General features: G+C 37.8%; 1 long non-coding RNA gene across 1 annotated transcript in view; it reads right to left on the bottom strand.

Moving 5' to 3' along the window:
* The window catches only part of LOC138161154 (uncharacterized), a 43,371-nt gene extending 23,937 nt beyond the window's left edge, over window positions 1-19,434 (bottom strand). Inside the window, exon 1 of the long non-coding RNA XR_011168293.1 lies at window positions 19,149-19,434. This is a non-coding gene — a long non-coding RNA (uncharacterized lncRNA). The remainder of the gene's footprint in view (window positions 1-19,148) is intronic.
* Window positions 19,435-19,720: the final 286 nt, after the last annotated feature.

Here is a 19,720-nt window from a genome sequence, read left to right as displayed (position 1 = left end):
CTGTCTCTCTCTCTGTCTCTCTCTCCTCTCTCTCTCTCTCTCTCTCTCTCTCTCTCTCTCTCTCTCTCTCTCTCTCCCTCCATCCTTCTATCTCCCTTTCCTCCTCTCTTCTTCCTCCCCCTCCCAATCTCTCTCCTACTGGTGACTACTCACTTAAATCCAGTGAAGTCATAGAGATAGATTAAAAAAAAAAATAAGGTAAAGATGGCTAGATAGTTTTCCATGCTGATCTTAATGAATTTTGTCTACCTGTGATACTGTGGAATAATTGCTAGTTTTGGAGTCAGAAGTTATTGTTCCGTCATTTCAGTCCCTTCTGACTCTTTGTGCCCTCGTTCAGGGTTTTCTTGGCAGAGATACTGGAATGGTTTGCCATTTCCTTTTTCAGTTCATTTTACAGATGAGGAAACTGAAGCAAACAGGGTTAAATGATTTGCCCAAGGTCACAAAACTAGTAAGTGTCTGAAGCATCATTTGAACTCAGGAATATGAGTCTTCCTGGCTCCAGGCACGGTACTCAATACTGTACCCTCTAGCTGTCCTGATTTTGAATCCTAACTCTCCTCTACTTCCTGTGGGACCTTAGGCAAATTACTCAACATCTCTGGATCTCAATTGCCTCATATAAAAAGACAGGGGGATTAAATTAGACAACCTTTGAAATTCCTTCCAGCTATAAATCAACAAGCCTAGAAAGTCAGGTGGTTTAGGTTTTGTGTTATTTGAAGAAATACTAAACAAGAATCAGCATACTCTCAGCACACAAGGTTAATTCCTCTCCATTGTCCAAATTTCTACCCTAAAATGGTTGATGTTGGAGCCCAAGGACATGGATTCAAATGCCCCTGCTCCATTATTTGCTACTTCACATCCCTAAGATTCGGTTTTCTCATCTGTAAAACAAGGAGCTGGACTACCCTGGAAAAGTCACAACCTACTTTTTCAGTTTTATAATAATGGCATAGTAGATAGAGTGCTGGAGCTGGAGTCAGGAAGACCTGAATTCAAATTTGACCTAAGATCCTTACTAGCTGTGTGACCTCAGGCATATCACTTAATCTCTGTTTTCCTCAGTTTCTTCATCTAACAAATAGGGACAAAATAGAGATCTCTTCAAGAAAAGTGGAGATAACAAAGGAATGTTTCAGGGGAAAATGGGCAATAATATATAAAGGCAAATATAAAAATAAAAAAAGGCAAAAATGATAGAGACTTAGCAGAAGCAATAGAGATTAAGAGGGAGCAAGAATATAGAAAAGAACTATACAAGAAAGATCATAACATCATCCATAACCATGATGTCGTTATCATTGATCTAGAGTCATACACTTTGGAGGATGAAGTCAAGTGGGCCTTACAAAGCATTGCTGATGATGAGACTAGGACTTTCAGGCAAGCTTTTAAAATCCTAAAAGATGATACTGTGGAAGTACTGCACTCAATATGCCAGTAAATTTGGAAAACTCAACAGTGGCCACTGGGTTGGAAAAGATCAGTTTAGGTCTCAGTCCTAAAGAAGTACAATGCCACAGAATTTTCAGATTACCAAACAAGTGTGCTCATTTCTCATGCCAAAAAGATTATGTTTAAGTTTCTACAAGCTAGGCTTCAGAAATATGTGAACCAAGAATTACCAGAAGATCAGACTGGTGTTTGAAGAGGCAGAGGAATTAGAGACCAAATTGCCAACATTTGCTGGGTTATAAAAAAAAATACAAGGGAGTTAAGAAAACAAAGAAACATCTTCTGCTTCACTGACTACACTAAAACCTTTTACTGTGTGGATGACAACCAAATGTTGCAAGTCTTCAAAGAAATGGGAGTACCAGATCATCTTATTTGTCTCTTGAGGAACTTGTATGTAGGTCAAGAAGTAACAGTTAGAATCTTACATGGAACAATTGATTGGTTTAAAATTGGAAAAGGAGTATGACAAGGCTGTATATTGTCACCTTATTTATTTACATGCAGAGCACGTCACGTGAAGTGCCAGGCTGGAGGAATCAAAAGTTGAAATGAAGGTTCCCAGGAGAAATATTAACAATCTCAGATATGTATACAATATCACTCTGATGGTAGAAAGTAAAGAAGAATTAAGAAACTTCTTGATGAGGGTGAAATAAGATATTCTAAAAGCTGGCTTGAAGCTTAACATCAAAAATACTAAGATCTTGGCCATTGGTCCCATCGCTTCCTGGCAAATAGAGGAAGAAAAAATGGAAGCAATGTCAGATTTTATATTCTTGGGCTCAAAGATCATTGCAGACAGTTATTGCAGCCATAAAATGAAAAGATAGTTGCTCCTTGGAAAGAAATCTATGGCAAATCTGGACAGCATACTAAAGGGCAGAGACAGCACCTTGCTAGCAAAGGTCTGTATAGTCAGAGCTATGGTTTTTCCAGTAGCAATGTATGACTATGAGAGTTGGACTATATGGAAAACTGAGTGCTACAGAATCAACAGCTCTTAAATTGTGATTCTGGAGGAGACTTTTGAGAGTCCCTTGAACAGCAATGAGATCAAGTCAGTCAACACTTAAAGAAATTAATTCAGAAGATTCACTAGGTCAGATACTTAAGTTGAAGCTTAAATACTTTGGCCACATAATGAGAAGACAGGACTCATTGGAAAAGACCCTGATGTTGGGAAAGATTGAAGGCAAAAAGAAAAGGGAACAATAGAGGATGAGGTGAATAGATAGTGTCATGGAAACAATGAACATGAACTTGGAAAGACTTTGAGAAACAATGGACCATGGAAGGTCTTGGCATGCTAGGTCGGTGGGGTCATGAAAAGTTGGACATGACTGAATGACCTAACAACAACAACAACAAAGTAGGGATAAAAACATAATAGCTCCTATTTCCCAGGGTTGTCGAGAGGATAAAAAGAGATATTTGTAAAGTGCTTTTTAAACCTTAAAGATCTATGTAAATACTCTTATTTTCATTGTGGTCCATTCCAATTCTAGATTTATAATTCTAACATTTAGTGGCTTCTAAGCTCTTTTCTTTGCTTTGCTTTTTTTGGAGGGCAGTTGGGGTTAAGTGACTTGCCCAAGGTCACACGGCTAGTTTGTGTGTGTGTGTGTGTGTGTGTTAAGTATCTGAGGTTGGATTTGAACTCAGGTCCTCTTGACTCCAGGGCCAGTGTTCTACTCACTGTGCCACCTAGCAGCCCTCCTAAGTTCTTTTCTACCCCTAAATCTATTTAAATATAAGTCCATAATGCTATGATCTGAATAATGAAAGGTTTGGAATAGAAGATCTCTATCTCTATCCCTTCCAGCTCCAAATCTCTAATCCAGGGATTGTGATTCTTCTTTGTAATAACTGTCACTATTATTGATCCAATCCTTTTGAGTTAATCAGTCCCTTTTCCAAGAGTCCTCTTTTGAAATTGTTGGAAGGGCTAACACCTTATTAAGTTACCAACATTCCAACTGTGAAGGAGTTTAAATGTTGTGGGATCAGTCTGAGATCATTGGATACTTGATACAGGAAGAGGGAACGTGAAAGGGTAAAAGGGAGAAAAAATAGACAATAGAGAATTCATAAGGCAAACTTTAGAGAAAGAAGGCTTTTGCTAAAAGCTGGCTTTGTCTAAAATGTGGAAAAGCTACCAGTCCCTTTCTAGTAAAAAAAAAAAAATGCCTGTGGTCTCTCTCTGTGTGGTTGTGCATGTGTGTATTTGCAGAGAAATAGATGGTGTTAGATAACAGTTGAAGACTCTTACAAATCCCAGTGGCTTGTCAGAAATATCGGATACAGGTTTCCCTGGCAAATCTACAATAACTCATTGACCAAACTACTTGTCTGCTTTTCCCCTTGCTCAAACTCTGTCTCTCAAGCTCATTGCCTTCCATCCTTCCCTCCTCCCCCGCCCCCCAAAAATTATAGAACTTAATGCAAAATGATTATTTTTTTTTCCTTTTTGTAGCTTAGGAGGGTCTGAACATAAAGCTCTTATCACAGAGCCACAGCTGCAGGAGGAATCCTTTAATCATGGCCTTCCTCCTTGAAGAAGAATATAGATTTATGACCAGACTTGGGTTACTAAGCAAAAAAGAAATATTGCCAGCAGCGACCATACTCCTTCCTATTGGCTGTAAACAGCTTTAATCTGCTTTAGCTGTCATTTTGAAGTCCAGAGATATTAGAGTACAACCTAATTAGGTGGTTGTGGGCAGAAGAACAGTTTATTTTCTTTAAACTAAAGTAGATGAGGTAAATTTTTCAGGAGGGCTCCTGAGCAAAACAGGGCTGGCTAGCATCTTGTCTTCCTCTGCCTTATTCCTAATTTTCCCAGTAATCATTCTCTTGGGGGCCACTTCTACTAAAGTAACTTTGCTGGGAGCAGAGGACATCTCAGGATGTCTTCAGAAATCCCCATTCACTGAAGAAATGTGCATTGAGAGTAATCCTTCTGAACCAGATCCAGAGAGGTAGGACTGGACAATGGAAAGAGAGTATTGAATCTGAATTTCAATTCTGGGTTGGGATGTTTAATAATTTTATGTTCTTGGGCAAATCACTTTAGAGCTCAATTTTCTTATCTGAAGAATAGGGTAGGACTAGATGACTCTCTCTTCAAGCTGTAGCTTTATAACCCTCTGTGAGAGGCACGCAGGGATACAAAGGCAAAACCAGGAGTCCCTACACTCAAGGAGCTACATTCTATTGGGATGATGTAATGTGTACCCAACACAGTATTATGCATACAGACTCTAAAAAAGTCTGGGATAAGAATCTAGATGCTGAGGGAAAGGAGACTTTGACAGGAGAGGAATTTATGTTGTAGTTATCTCTTCCAAATCTCAGCTTTCCCCATTGTGATTTATATGTATCACAGGTTGACATAAGAAGTTAAATGGGAATTTGGGGGGAGTTTTGTGGAAGCCATAGATGCATGTAAAAGCCAGAAGATAACACAGAACCTAAGACCAAATACTTAACCCAAATTTTCAATAAGGTACTACAAAAACCCCATGAAAGAAAAAGAAAAAAAAGTCATACTTTTTATCTGGGGCCCTCCCTTCAGGGAAGGCCAAAGAATTTTATTTGGGTTTTCCAAATTGTGGGGGCTACTGCCCCTAACCCCCACTATGTGGAAGGGATGACTGTACTGTTTCTGCATAGGGTACACCCTAAGAGGGGCAGCTTGGTGGCACAGTTGATAGAATACCAGCCCTGGAGTCAGAAGGACTTGTGTTCAAATTCAACCTCAGACATTTATTATCTACATGCCCCTGGGCAAGTAAGTCACTTAACCCTCTTTGCCTCAATTTCCTCATTTGTAAAAGAAGTAGGAGAATGAAATGGCAAAACACTCCAATATCTTTGCCTAGAAAACCCCAAATGTGGTCACAAAGAGTAGGACACAACTTATTGATTGAACAACAACAGACTCTAAGAGAAAGAAAACAGAGAAGCATATACTTGACACAAGAGGAGTCAAGTAGGGTCAAGCCCTAAAAAAAATCCTGAAATACACAAACTATATTTGTCTTTAGTTCCCTTTCTTTTCTCTTCTCTCTGCCTCTTTCTCACTGCCAGCATTATTCCCAAGGAGCCCCTTTTCCACATCACACCATATGGCTGCCCCTATGGTGTCCCACATTGACTTGCTTTCATAGGCACAACTCATGTCCACTCCCTCCCTCTAATAAAATGTATTCTCCCTATGTTCTATTCCCTCAAGGGCCTGTTCTCTAGTTAAAGTTAATCTGATAAACTAATTCATTTCATTGCTAGTACTTACCTCTGGGATTACCTTTCATTCAACACTGAATGTCATATGTGTGCATGATGCATATGCATATGCATGGCATTATATACATATATGTATCCATATGCATTATAAATACAAAACACACATTTGCATACTGCACCCCTTTTGGAATGTAAGTTGCCTGAGAGAAGGGACCATGTTTTTTTTTTATCTTTTATTATATCCCCAACACTTAGCACAGTGCCTGACACATTGTAAATATTTAATAAATGTTTTTGGCTGAATGCTAATATGTTATTGGCATAAAATGGCTTAATGTGTTATAGCTCTCTACTCTTCCCAGTCACTATTTTTTATGATTTTTAAATAAGTTTTATTGATATCTTCTGTTGCTTACATCATCATAGTTATTCCAAGTATCCCTTCTCCCTCCCTTCTAGATACCATCCCCATATAGCAAATAGTATTTATTTTTTGCTTTTTGGAGGGCAATTGAGGTTAAGTGACTTGCCCAAGGTCACACGGCTTGGTTTTGTTTGTGTGTGTGTTAAGTGTCTGAGGCCAGATCCAAACCAAGGTCCTCCTGACTCCAGGGCCTGTGCTCTATTCACTGCGCCACCTAGTCACCTTGCAAATAGTATTTTTAAAGAGGAAAAAAAAATCAGTACAACTGATCAATATATAGGAAAAAATCTAAAAACATGTTAAATATGTATGGACATTTAACATGGACCTCCCGTTTCCATGAAGGGGTAGGTTTGGGTGTGTCTTCTCATATCTCTTCAATTGAGGCTTGTTTGATCATTATAATTTTATTACATTTCCTTTTTATTTTTTGGTGAATAGTTATTTTTTACATTTATGTTGTAGTTATTGTGAATATTGTTTCTTTGGTTCTGCTTTCTTCCTTCTGCATCAGTTCATATAGATCTTTCCATGCTTCTCTATATTTATAATGTATCATTTCTTACATTATAGTAATATCCCATGACATTTATATACCATAATTTGTTTACCTATTCCCCATTTGATGGGCATCTTGTGGATATTTTGCTATATATGAGTGCTTTATTCTTATTGATGAGTTCATTGGGGTATAAGTCTAGTAAAGAAGTCTCTGGTTCAAAGGGTTTGGACATTTAGTTACTTTGTTTTATAATTTCCCAAATGTTTGGAACATTTCATAGCTCTGCAAGCAATGTATTAGCATATGGGTCATTCTACAACCCCACCAAAGGTATTTCCATTTTTCATCTATTTTGACAGTTTGTAGGCTATAACGTGAAACCTAAGTTTTCTATTTTTTATTTGCATTTCTCTTATTAGTAGTAATTTAGAGCATTCTTTCGTGTGGTTGTGAATACTTTGCATTTCTTTTGTGATCTGCTTATGATATGTTTTGGACACTCATCTATTGAGGAATGGGATATTAGTCTTATATATTTATTAACTGTTAAAGTGTCTTAGATGCCAAATCCTCATTAGAGAAATTTGGTACAATATTTTTCCCCCAATCAACTACTTCCCTTCTTATGAATTAATTTTGTCTATGCAGAATCTTTGCAGTTTCAAGCAATCAAAGTTATCTATTTTATTTTGTTTTGTAAGTGACTTCTATCTCTTCAGACAGCTAGATGGTACCCAAGTGAAAACTGAAAAATAAAGATAATAGTACCTATCTCCCAGGATTATTGTGAATGTCAATTAAGATATTTGTAAAACTTAGGACAGTGTCTGGCACATTATTGTTATTGCTGTTGGTCATTTGTGTCTGACTCTTCATGACCCCATGGAACAAAGCACAGCAATGCTGACCATGGGGTTTTCTTGGCAAAAATATTGGAGTGGCACATCATTTCATTCCCTGACTCATTTTACAGATGAGGCAAACAGGGTTGAGTGACTTTCCCAGGGTGACACAGAGAGTAAATGTCTGAGGTCAGAATTGAAATCAGGTTTTCCTTATTCTAGGTCCAGTACTCTATCCACTGAGCCACCTAACTGTGTAGTGTTATATAAATGTTAGTTTACTATTATTATTATTTTTATCATCATCATCATCATCATCTTTGATTAGGAATTGCATAGTTGTAAGAGTCAAATGATTTCTTTTCTAATTTTTTTTAAATTTGTTGTTTTTCAGTCATATTCAACTCTTTGTGACCCCCATTTAGTATTTTTTTTTTTGGCAAAAAATACTGCAGTGGTTTACTAGATCTGTTTACAGATGAGAAAACTGAGGCAAACAGGTTAAGTGACTTGCCCAGGGTCATATAGCTACTAATTGTCCAAGGCCAGATTTGAAGTCAGGAAGATGAGCCTTTCTTTCCTTTTTTTTTTTTTTGCCTTTTGGAGGGCAATTGGGGTTAAGTAACTTTCCTAAGGTTACACAGCTAGGTTTTTTTGTGTGGGTGTTAAGTGTCTAAGGCTGGAAGCAAACTTGGGTCATCCTGACTCCGGGGTGGGTGCTTTACTCATTGCACAACCTAGCTGCCCCTAAGATGAGCCTTTCTAATTCTAGGCCTGGTACTTTATCCACTGTGCCATCTAGCTGCCCCAAGAATTTTATTATTTTTTTATAAATTTCTTTTTCTTTCTTTCTTTTGTTTTTTTTTTTTAATTTCGCTTTTTGGAGGGGGGGAAGGCAGGGCAATTGGGGTAAAGTGACTTGACCAAGGTCACACGGCCAGTAAGTGTTAAGTGTCTGCAGCTGGATTTGAACTCAGGTCCTCCTGACTCCAGGGTGGGTGCTCTATTCACTTCATCACCTAGCTGACCCAGAATTTTTTAATAGTATGCTGTTTAATTGGAATGTATTGTGGAAAGTGGTGTAAAGGTTAGCAAGCTTAATTTCTGCAAGATTGCTTTTTATTTTTCACAAGTTTTTATCAAATAACAGAGGTTTTCTTAGGCAATTTATATTCTCTTCTTATCAAAGAGTTAATGGTTTCTCTCATTTCTGATTCTTCCTAGTCTAGTCTATTCCATTGACCCATCACTCTCTTTTTTAACCACTACCAGATGGGTTTTATAACCAGTACTTTATAATACATTCCTAAGCCTAGAAGTATTATTCCCCTCCATCCCTACTTCTTTTCATCATTTTTCTTGATATTCTAGATCTTTTGTTTTTCCAAATTAATTTTGTTATTATAAGGTCTATCAAGTATCCCCTTGGTAATTTGATTGGTATAGCATTAAAAGTATGAATCAATTTAGGTAGTACTTCCATTTTTATTATATTTGTATAGCCTAGACATGAGCACTGAACGTTCTCCCATCTATTTAAGTTCTTTATTTCTTTAAGAAGCAACTTGTAATTGAATCTACAAAAGCCTTTTGTGTGCATTGATAGGTTGATTCCCAGATATTTTATGCATTTTGTATATATTTGGAATGAGATTCCTCTCCTATTAATGCTTTCTGTGTTTTGTTATGATTTTATAGAGATGCTTTTGATTTTGGAGGATTTATTTTGTAACCTGCTATTTTGTTGAAGCAATTAATTGTCTCAATTAATATCTTTACTGATTCCCTAGAATTTCCCAAGTAAATCATTATATCATTAGCAAATAGGGATAGTTTTTACCCCTTCTTTACCTGTCTTTATGCCTTTAATTTCTTACTTTTGCCTCGTTGCTGTTAGTACTTCAGGACTAAAACAAATAACAGTGGGGTAAGTGGGCATCCTTGCTCCACTGAAATATTTAATAGAAAATGACCTAGTTTTCTTCCATTACAAATGATATTTGCTTTTGGTTTTAAATAGGTTCTTTTTATATTGAGAAAAGGTCCTTCTCTGCTTATGCTTTCCAAGGTTTTGAGCGCCTCCTGCTTTACTTCCAGGGACTCATCATATTGTTGTTGGCCTTAATGTGGACACCTGATTGGCTTTAGCTCAGAGCTCGTGAATTTGAGTAATCCACTAGGGTTGGCCTCCCCAGCAGTAGAAACTATAGGTCAACTCTACCATGTCTATTCCACTGTATTTTGTCTAATGCATTCAACTAAGCTATTGAGATATGTTTGAATCCCAATTCTGCCATCTGTTGTCCATTCTCCTTTTCCAGTGTGCCCTATAACCCAGAGCAATGCCAATTATTGCAGGTGTCAGAGAGGATACTGCCCCATGGTAGGTTCTCTATCCCACTACTCCCCTGATTATTCAGTCCATTATTAATTTACATCCTTCCTTGGTTGTCTTTTTCGCCCATTTGACTCAAAATCTCCTCCTGTGTTCATGCCCTTCCACTCCACTAGGTACTAAGTGCCCTGGGTAATTCCAACTCCCTCACTAGTTAGGACAGGAGGACTTTTTAAAGAACCAAATCTATCAATTATATTCAGTGTAAGCTCTCAATCTCCCTTCCTGGAATCTCTCTCTTTACTCATAGTAGCATTCATCAGTGAAACCCCATCCTACACCAAAGCAAGGCATCCTTCCTGTGCCCCCATTTTTGATCCTTTTCCCTCCTCCTCACCCACTACCCTCTAAGTTCTTCTCTTTATGAAACCAGAGGGATCATTTCCCCCAATTGCTAACCTTTGGTTTGATCTGAGTACAACAGATATTCCTCTCTAGTCCCCTACTCCCCTCCCCCTTTCATCTCCCATCCCATGCTGTAAATATAGTACCACAAAACAAACAAACACCAATTTACCTGTAGGCAGGATATTATTAAGCTCTGTTCATAGCACCCCAGACCTGTCACGTCACTGTTACCTGTACCATACTTCTGCCTTTAGCCCTGTCTCCTTGTATACATTTAGAAAATGTTTTGCTTTGTTATGGGTTACTCAGCTGTTACTTTGTTGCTGTCCTTAGCTTCTGTATTTATTATTACCCCTCCTGCATTTGTGTTGTTTGGGGTCTGAGATTTGAGAAGATTCACTTCCAGAAGTGAATCTCTTGGTTCTGACCATCTTTCTAAATATATTTCAAATGCCTGTTAATTATTGAACATCCATCTTTTTTCACATTTGCTTAAAAACAGAAGTTTAAAGAAGGCCACCCTGAAACAATGGAGCTTCACTGCTCTGTAGAACATGTTATTCCATTCTTTCCTATGTTTTCTGGCAGATGAAGAATAGTCTTATGTTATTAGAATTTCTTCTTCTTTTTATTTGAAGACCTTCTCCTAATTGCTTATAGAATTTGTTGCTTCTGAATTTAATTATAAAATTTAACAACTTGGGGTGGCTAGGTGGCGCAGTGAATAGAGCACTGGCCCTAGACCTGAGTTCAAATACAGCCTCAGACACTTAACAAAAAAACTAGCCATGTGATTTTGGGCAAGTCACTTGACCCCAACTGCCCTCCAAAAAAAAAAAGCCCCCCAAAAATTTAACAACTTTAGGATCTTGGGGTTTTCAGCCTTTGGCTTTTTTTTTTTTGGAGGTGATCTGTTAATTTATTTTGACTGCTATTTTATTTTCTCCATTTAAAAGGTCTGGATTATTTTTCTTCATTATTTCCTGTATCATGGTATTAAGGTTTTATGTCTTTATAAAGCACTTATGGTAAGCCCATTATGATCCTCAGGTTTTCTCTATATATCCTGTCTTCAAGATCAGTACATTTTCCTTGCATAGCATATTTTCTTCTAATGTTATTGTTTTTTGTCCTTCAATAATCTATATTTGTGTTCCTAATTTATTGTTCTCTCTTTTGTTTCTTTGGTGAGATTTGTCATTGAAGATTCCCGTTTTTCAATTCTGCCCATTATTTTTGCTGTGCAGACAATTTCTATTATAATTCAAAATGCTCATTAAACTACTCAGGAACAGTATATTGTGTTTCCATGTTCCCCTCTTATTCCAGAGAGTCTTCTGTCTCACCAAATGTTGGATCATTTTCATTTGCTTTGCAATATTTATTCATAGATGTCTGAATTTATTTACCAGATCTAGAGGCCATATTTCCTTCTGTTATTAACATTTTCCCTGTTCATGTAGCTTCTTATGTTCAGTCTTTGAGTATTTTTATTCCTGAGATCTTTGATAATGTCAGTCTCCCACATCCTTATTTTCCTTTTTTGCTCACTTTCTAACTCTGCCTCCTCGTGTGGTCGTTTTTGGTGGGGCTGGATCTCAAAGTGCATTGTTCTCCTACATTGAGAAATTCATGGTTCACCAGCTAAGGTCACTGCCCCAAGTAACTTTTGGATGACCAGAACTGACCCCAACTGGATGCTGTTATTTTCCCTCAGCCTTTGGTGGAGTGTTACATATGCTCTCACACCCAAAACAGAGAGTGCCCTATCCTGTTTCCTTTGTTCTTAGTTCTCTGGCTTCCAGCAGGCATTTGCTCCTAATGGGCTGCCACCTGTTGTGCTGCCTGTCTGTTGTAGGCATAGTAGATTTTCATAGGTTGAAGTCAAGATCTCCAAAGCTCTGGAAAGAGAGAGGAGTGGGGTGTGGGGGTGGGTTTTTTGTAAGCCTGCATTGGGTCCTTAGACCTTTTAGTACTGCCTCATTGCAAGTAGCATGGGAATTAGAGGAGGTTGGCTGAGTGAACTCAAAATTAATTAACATTGGTTTCTTGGGTTTTTGTGGCTTTTTAAAATTTTCTTTTGGATCTTGGGTATCCTAGGCTATGAAACAGTTGAAGTTGCTTTATCTTTGGTGTATAATTTCTTTTCTACATGGGTTTAAGATGTTGACAGGATCAAAGAAAAATGTCTAGTCCTCAATATTGTTGCCCTTCTGACATGGACATCCCCCAATCACTTTTTCAAAAAATTCTGATCCCAGACCATTTGTCCTTTTGATTTGTTGGGTTTTTGTTTTAAGGTTTATTATTGTCTTTTGTTTCTATAGCATAGTTACCCACTCAAATTAAGTCCTTCCTTATAAAGAAGAAAAGATATTTATCTCCAAACATACTGATCAAGGAATATTACTTTCTTGATCTAAAGAGTGAGTGATGTGAGGGGCAGCCAGGTGGCTCAGCGAGTAAGAGCACCGGCTCCAGTGTAAGGATGATCTGGATCAAATCCAGGCTCAGATACTCAGCACCACACCCAGAAATAACTGGCCGTGTAACCTTGAGCAAGTTACTTAACCCTGATTGCTAAAGAAAAAAAAAAAAGAGTGAGTGATGTGGCCATATGGAACACTATTAAATGAAGGAGTGAATGAATGAATGAAAAATGTTAAAGTCCTCATTATTTGCCAAATAGTGTGATAAGTACTGAGAATACAAATAGAAAAATCAGATAATCCCTGTAATTTAAGGGGTTCATCTTCTAATTGGGAAAGATGACACACATATGAAGATTCAGATGCAGGACTAATGGAGAAGCCTAGCATTTCCAAGTGTCCAGTCACAAGGCAGATGGTACAGTCTAATGGTCCTCTAACATACCAGAAGGATTGTAATTTGTGATTTCTTGACCATCCAAGTGATGTTGTTGAGTGGCCATGTCCTACTTGTAGGGTAGAGGGAACTGTAGGTATCAGACTTTTGGAGGCAGGCATTTCTAGATTACCTCCTTCAGGAGAGGGGATGGAGACTCGGTATCCAATCAAGAAGGGGATATAAAAAAAGGGAACACTGACAGGACAACAATGCTTGCTCTTCTGGGCCCGTAGGTGCCAGATGGTTCTGAACCCCAGAAGCAGCAGCAGCAGCAGAGATCTTTTTTTAGAGTATCCTCAGCATCCTCTCACATTGTCAGATGTAGACATCTACCTAAGTCCAGTGATGCTTTAAGAAAACCAAGTAACACAAAATTTGAGAGTTACAGAATAAATTGTTTGGGAGATGGATCTTCCTATTACAAAAAGAATATTTTTTTCTATGAAAAGATTCCCTGCAGAGCTCCCCTGAGAGCCTTTGTACTATTTCAGCTTTTGTTTACAGACCTTTAATAACTTGACAGAGAGACTAGGAAAGAGAGAAACTTAAAGCTTACAATTGAAGAGTATTCATAAACAAAGAGAAAGTTTATCCAAAATGATAACATTGTCGATGTGAAAATAGGAATTGACTTACCAGTCTGTTTCTTAAAATATGTGTTATAGAGTGAGGTGTTCCTCACTGATATAACTCATACACACACTTTAAAAGGTAGCTACAAGCACTGAGTTAGGTCTGGGGAAGGATCCCTATGTATTTTGGCCTAAAATCGCTAACCCTAATGATCCAAAAGTCATACATCTACACAGTAGAGAAGGTTTAACAAAGATTTTCCAGGTTCTATGATGATCTTCCTCTTAAGTCCTCACAGAAGAGGTCTGCCCCTCAATAATTCAGGAGGGGTGGGATATCAAAGAACTCAGCTGATATCTGTCTGGGGCCATCTAGTCCTAATGAATCATACACCTAGGAAAGGTGTGAATAAAGGAGAAAGCATTGAAATAGAAATTGGGTGGGATTCTGTTGCCGGTTCTGCCATTAACTTAATGTGACCTCTGATTCATTTATTTCATATTCCTAAATTTTAGTTCATCTACCAAATGAGGTCAGTACCCCACAAGGTAGTCTTAAAAATCAAATGAAACAATGCATGTGAAAGCACTTTGAAAAGCCCAGTTCTGAACTGATGATTACCAGGTTCATCAACTTTTATCATGCAGGTTTAAATTCCTCCCAAAGTATAGGCATCTTAGCTTGACATTCAGAATCATAGGAATTAGAGTTGAAAGAGGCTTTAGAGATCATTGAATCCAAATCTGCTCATCTGATTATTGAGAAAACTAAAATTCAGGAACAGAAATGACTTCTCAAAGGTCATATAACCTGTTAGAGGAAGAACCATGACTAGAATTCGGGGTTTTCAACTCTTGAATCCTGGGGTATTTACACTATACTATATTACTTCTGAGAGCTAATATTGCTACAAAATTTTAACATGATATTATTTTGCTATTCACAGTGTTAGGGATAGGATCAGGACGTGTGATTTCAGTGATCTAGGCAGTTCCCAAAGATGAAATTCCCTGTACCAGTAAAGGTTGTCATTGTCTCAGAAGTTTGGTCTTAAAGAGTTGCCTAGAACACTGAAATGTTGAATGACTTGCCCAGAGTTACATAATTATCATGTGTTAGAAATAGGATTTGAACCCAGTTGGTCCTGGCTCTGGGATTAGTTCTCTATCTACTACTCAACATTATTGTATTGGCAATCATATGAGGTTATAAATTCCATTAAGGCATAGATCTTGCCCTTTTAATTTTTGTATTTCTCCTGGAGCCTAACACATAGAATTATACATGCAGAGTCATTTAAATCGGACTTTAGAGGTCATCTAGTAAAGCCCCCTTCATTTCATAAATGAGAAAACTGAGAACTAGAGATTAGTGATTCCTTCAAGGTCACACAAGGTGACCTGGGGTTTTTTGACCTCAAACTGACTTCTTCATTGCACCACACTGCCTCTGGTCATAACAATAATTTTAATGTTTTCATCTTTTTAAAAAAAAAAAATTGAATACATTCTGAGACACTCCACTGATAGGAAGTCCTCAAATCCTTAGTCATTATATCTTTTTATTTTTGTTGATGCTTTCACACTATCTTCATAGTGTCCCACACTCACAACCTTGGACTCATCATTAACTCTTTACTCTACTTCATCTCACATATTCAATACATTACCAAGCCCTACCAGCTCTATTTCTCTAATTCCTTTCTCATTCATTCCCTCCTTCCTACTATGACTGCTACTATCACAGTTCAAATAAATTTGCCCTCATCTTCCTTTTTTGCCAAAGCTCCTTAGTCTTCCTGCTTCTATCTTATCATCTAACCAATTCATCCTTCCCACTCTATCCTCTTCACCACAGCTTGAGTCATTTTCCTTAGACATTACTGTGGTCCTGTGGAAATAGGTCTGCGTTTGACATCAAACAACCTGAGAGAGAATCCAAATACTGATTATTGCTAAATGTGTTTCAATAGACAAGGCAGTTAGCATCCTAACACCAATATCCTTATCTGTAAAATGGGAATGATGGTAGTGTTCTGTACTACCTGTCTCATACGGCTATGAGAAAAGTGCTTTGTAAATCACAAATCAATTTATAAATGTGAGCTATTATTGTTGAAAGAGATAATGTATGTGAAAATACTCTATAACTATCAATTGTTATATCTAAATTACTGTTTTTAATCACATCTGACTCTTCATGAGCATATTTGGGGATTTTCTTGACAAAGATACTGGGGTGGTTTGCCATTTCCTTCTCCAGTTCATTTTACAAGTGAGGAAACTGAGGAAAATGGGATTAAGTAACTTGCCCATGATCACATAACTAGTAAGTGTTTCAGGGCAAATTTGAACTCAAAAATACAAATCTTCCTGACTCTAGGTCTGGTAATCTAAAACAGCATGAATTGTGTGTAGATCAGCACCTATCACTTTGGATATATGACTCTTTGAATTGCAATGACCTTGACTCCACAAGGAGACTGACAGGAAGAGTAGTTGAGTGAAAATAGCTGTCCCTTTGGAATTAGAATTCAAATCCTGACTCCTGCTACTTACTACTTATGACCTTGGACAAATTGGTTAATGTCTTTGGCTTCCATTTCTTTATCTGTAAAGTGAAGGTATTGTATTTTATAATATTTCAGGTCCTTTCTAGCATGATATTCCATGTTAAAACTACATGATACTATAGCAGCAAGCACCCCAGCATCCCCAGGGTGGATGCCAACACAGGTTCTTGGATCTGCTTTGATAAAGGAAAGCAACTCAAAATGGGTTAACAAGCTTACTTTAATCAGTCAAACATGTATCGTTTACCTAGTTCAGGGGGAAAAGGTCAGCATCCCAAACTTCAGAGTATACAGACAGAATTATGAAGACAGAGAAACAGATCAAGTAGACAGGTTTCCAAACTGTCCAACCATTACATCCATACCAAATCAACATCTGGGTTTTTCAAAGCCAGGGGGCTCTCAACAACAGCTTCCCAGAGTCTCATCTGATCAAATCACAGAACACTTCTCAAAGTGAGCCCCAAAACAAAGCCTCAAATCAGGGTTTATATAGCCTTCTCCTGGCTCAGAGAATGTAACAACCTTCTGGACACACTGGCCAATCAAAAAGTATCTACTGAAAAATAAGCCTCCCACCCCAGGCTCCAGGTGCACTTTAGCCTAGGGGCAGGGAAAATCTTTAAATTTGCGTTTCCATTACAGATACTCAAGAGCATGAACTCTCTTTTAGCATTATGTATGTGTATGTGTAGTGTATATATACAGCTATACATTCTGGTGTGTCTATGTATATATGAAGACATAAATATATACATAAATATAGAATATAAGAGGCGGCCAGGTGGCTCAGCAAGTAAGAGCACCGACTCCAGTGTCGGGATGACCTGAGAATCAAATCCAGGCTCAGATACTTAGCACCACATCCAGAAATAACTGGCCATGTAACCTTGAGCAAGTTATTTAACCCTGATTGCTTTTAAAAAAATAAATAAATACAGAATATATTGGTATATGTGTGTATGTATCCACACATAAACACATATATTTCTACTTGTGGATGGAATGGAAAGGCCATGTTAGAGAATTATGCAAAAACATTGAAGGAGTTTGGAGCAAGGATAAAGGTGGTAACTTTGGGTGACCTTGAATAAATTGGTTCATCTTTTTTGTCCTTGGGTTTTTTTTTAATTTGCAAAGAGACAATTATGCTGCCTGTTCTATCTCCTTTATGACTTCGAAGGGAAGCACTGAGGTGATTTTAATAAAAATAAATATGTCTTATGAATTTTGACTGCAATTCAGAACTATTGTCACATCTGCTGTTCATCTCTGTGCAGTCAAAGAAGGAACTTCCATTCCCAGAAGCATCTGTCAAACTTTGGAATGACCATTCTTGCCCCACACTTTGTAGTCACTCTCCAAGGGGACTGCCCCTTCCAATTGTGAGAGGTCATAGATCTACAGTAGCAAAGCCCAACACAAACCTCTTTTGTTGGCTTGATGTCTTATCTGGACACTCTCCAATTTGCTAAAGGGTTATTCACAGAGCTATGCCTTTGAATAAGAAAAGTTGTAATTCAAGCCTTTTTTTTTTAGATAGGGTAGGGTTCAATCCTGTGATTTTATCAGTTTGGGGAACTTGTTGTACCAAATTCCTTCTATCGCCTTAAATCTGCTGTTTAACTGTAGCTGACAGTCTTAGAGAGCTGCCAAGAGTGCTGAGAGGTTGAGTGAATCATCTGAGTGGCTTGTTCATGATCACACTGTGGTATGTTGGAACCAGCTTGTACCAGCTCATGAAAGCTGGTTGTTAAATTTTCATTACACTTTAGAGCTTGAAAGAGACCTGAGAGAAATTGAATGCTATGCATAATAACTATAATGACCAAACTTGGCATCAGAGATCAGAAGAAAAAATGCATCCCCTTCCATTCTTTATAGAAGTGGGGGAATATGTGGAATATTGTATAAAGGTGTGTTCATCAAATATTAAAAGGAGAAGGAAATATATTCAAAAATAAAGGTTATGTAAAAACAAGGGTTGTCAATAAAAATGTATTTTTAAAGAAATCATTGAGATCCTAACTACTTTATCTTATAGAAAAAGGAAAGAGGGTCCCAGAGAAGTTAATTGACTTGCCCAGGATTGCATAAGTAGCAAGAAGAAGAACCAGGATTCAAAACGATGCCTTCTGACTCCAAGTATAGTCCGTAATCTTCCCACTATTACATCACGGTTCATTACCCACCTACCCCACCCCCATTCATACCTGAGTATTTCTTCCAGAACTGTCTACTGGGCAATGATATTAAGGAAATATTCTTATAGGGTCCAGGAAAATAAATAGTTCTTGTCCTGTATTATATAATCTCAAGAGAGTAGGGGACTGACAAACAACCAATAGTCTGTATGTACTTGAGTTGGATAAAAGAGATTTGGACACAGGTCCCTAGAAGGTCAAATTATTGCAAGTCAGAAGCCATTAACTGGGTATTGACCTTGGGAATGTAATAGATTCATGTATGAGAGGGTGTTTCTTAGGCCCCACCTGTGTCCAGTGATAGAGGAAACAATATAAAAGGACATAATACCCTCACAAATGCAAAATCCTGTAATGATTACTGTTAAATGGGCTCCTCCTCTATGTGATTTGCTCTGGGAGAGTTGAATAAATTCATTCAAATAAGCCTCTGGCCACTCTTGTGATGACTCCTACCAGTGGAGGCAGTGCCTGAGACAAGACAATCAGAAATAATGAGGAAAGAAATAGAAACTAAGTCTGAAAATGAGCAGGAATGAAGGTCAATAATTAAACTGTTTCTAGAGATGCAGGGAGAAGGTGAGCAGGATAGGCAAAAGGCATAAGAGTAAATAGTTAAAAGAAGCAAAGTTTGTGGTTTGATTAGATGAAAATATACAGTAGGTTAATAGTCTAGTAATTAAAGCAATTTAAAAAGCAAAGATTTACCTTTATTGCCAGAGGAGCTCACATTTCAGAGCAGAGTTGCTGTAAGCTCTCTGGAAGGGAGCAGTCTTTCCCATTCACGACCTGAGGTCAGCCATCTTTGTATATGTATTTGGTCATTGGCCACTTGTAGCAATGCCAGCGTGATGTAGTTTCTGAAATGGACCAGAAACCAGAGGCAGAAGCTATAGGGAAAAGGACCCAGAACTAAATATCCAAAGACTTGAAAGTTGTAAGCCAAACACTGGATGTCAGATGCCTGATTTTAGCATCCTTTCCTAAAGGAGGTTAAAGCTTACCCCAAATCTCTCTTTGATCCCAGAACATTTCCCCTTCATATTTTTCCTAGCTCTGCCCTGATTATGGGGTGTGGTATAAGTCTAGGAATATACTCTAGCTCAGGACTTGACAGTTTTACCTCTGGGTATTCATCTGCAATAGTAAGGGGGTTTTGTAAAAATTTCTGCAAGTCAAAAGGAGTATGCTTTATGTACAAGCTACTTCTTCTAGGAAACTAGGGAAATAAGGCTGTATAAATAATAACAGTAATTAACAATCCCATAGGAATTTATTTA

This window comes from Petaurus breviceps, unplaced genomic scaffold, assembly GCF_028583685.1.
Source record: "Petaurus breviceps papuanus isolate PSGF00001 unplaced genomic scaffold, PetGlider_PUasm1.0 118, whole genome shotgun sequence".
In the NCBI taxonomy this organism is placed as follows: Eukaryota; Metazoa; Chordata; class Mammalia; order Diprotodontia; family Petauridae; genus Petaurus; species Petaurus breviceps.
The sequence above is the reverse complement of the archived record's forward strand: the minus strand, read 5'-3'. Positions and strand labels throughout refer to the sequence as shown.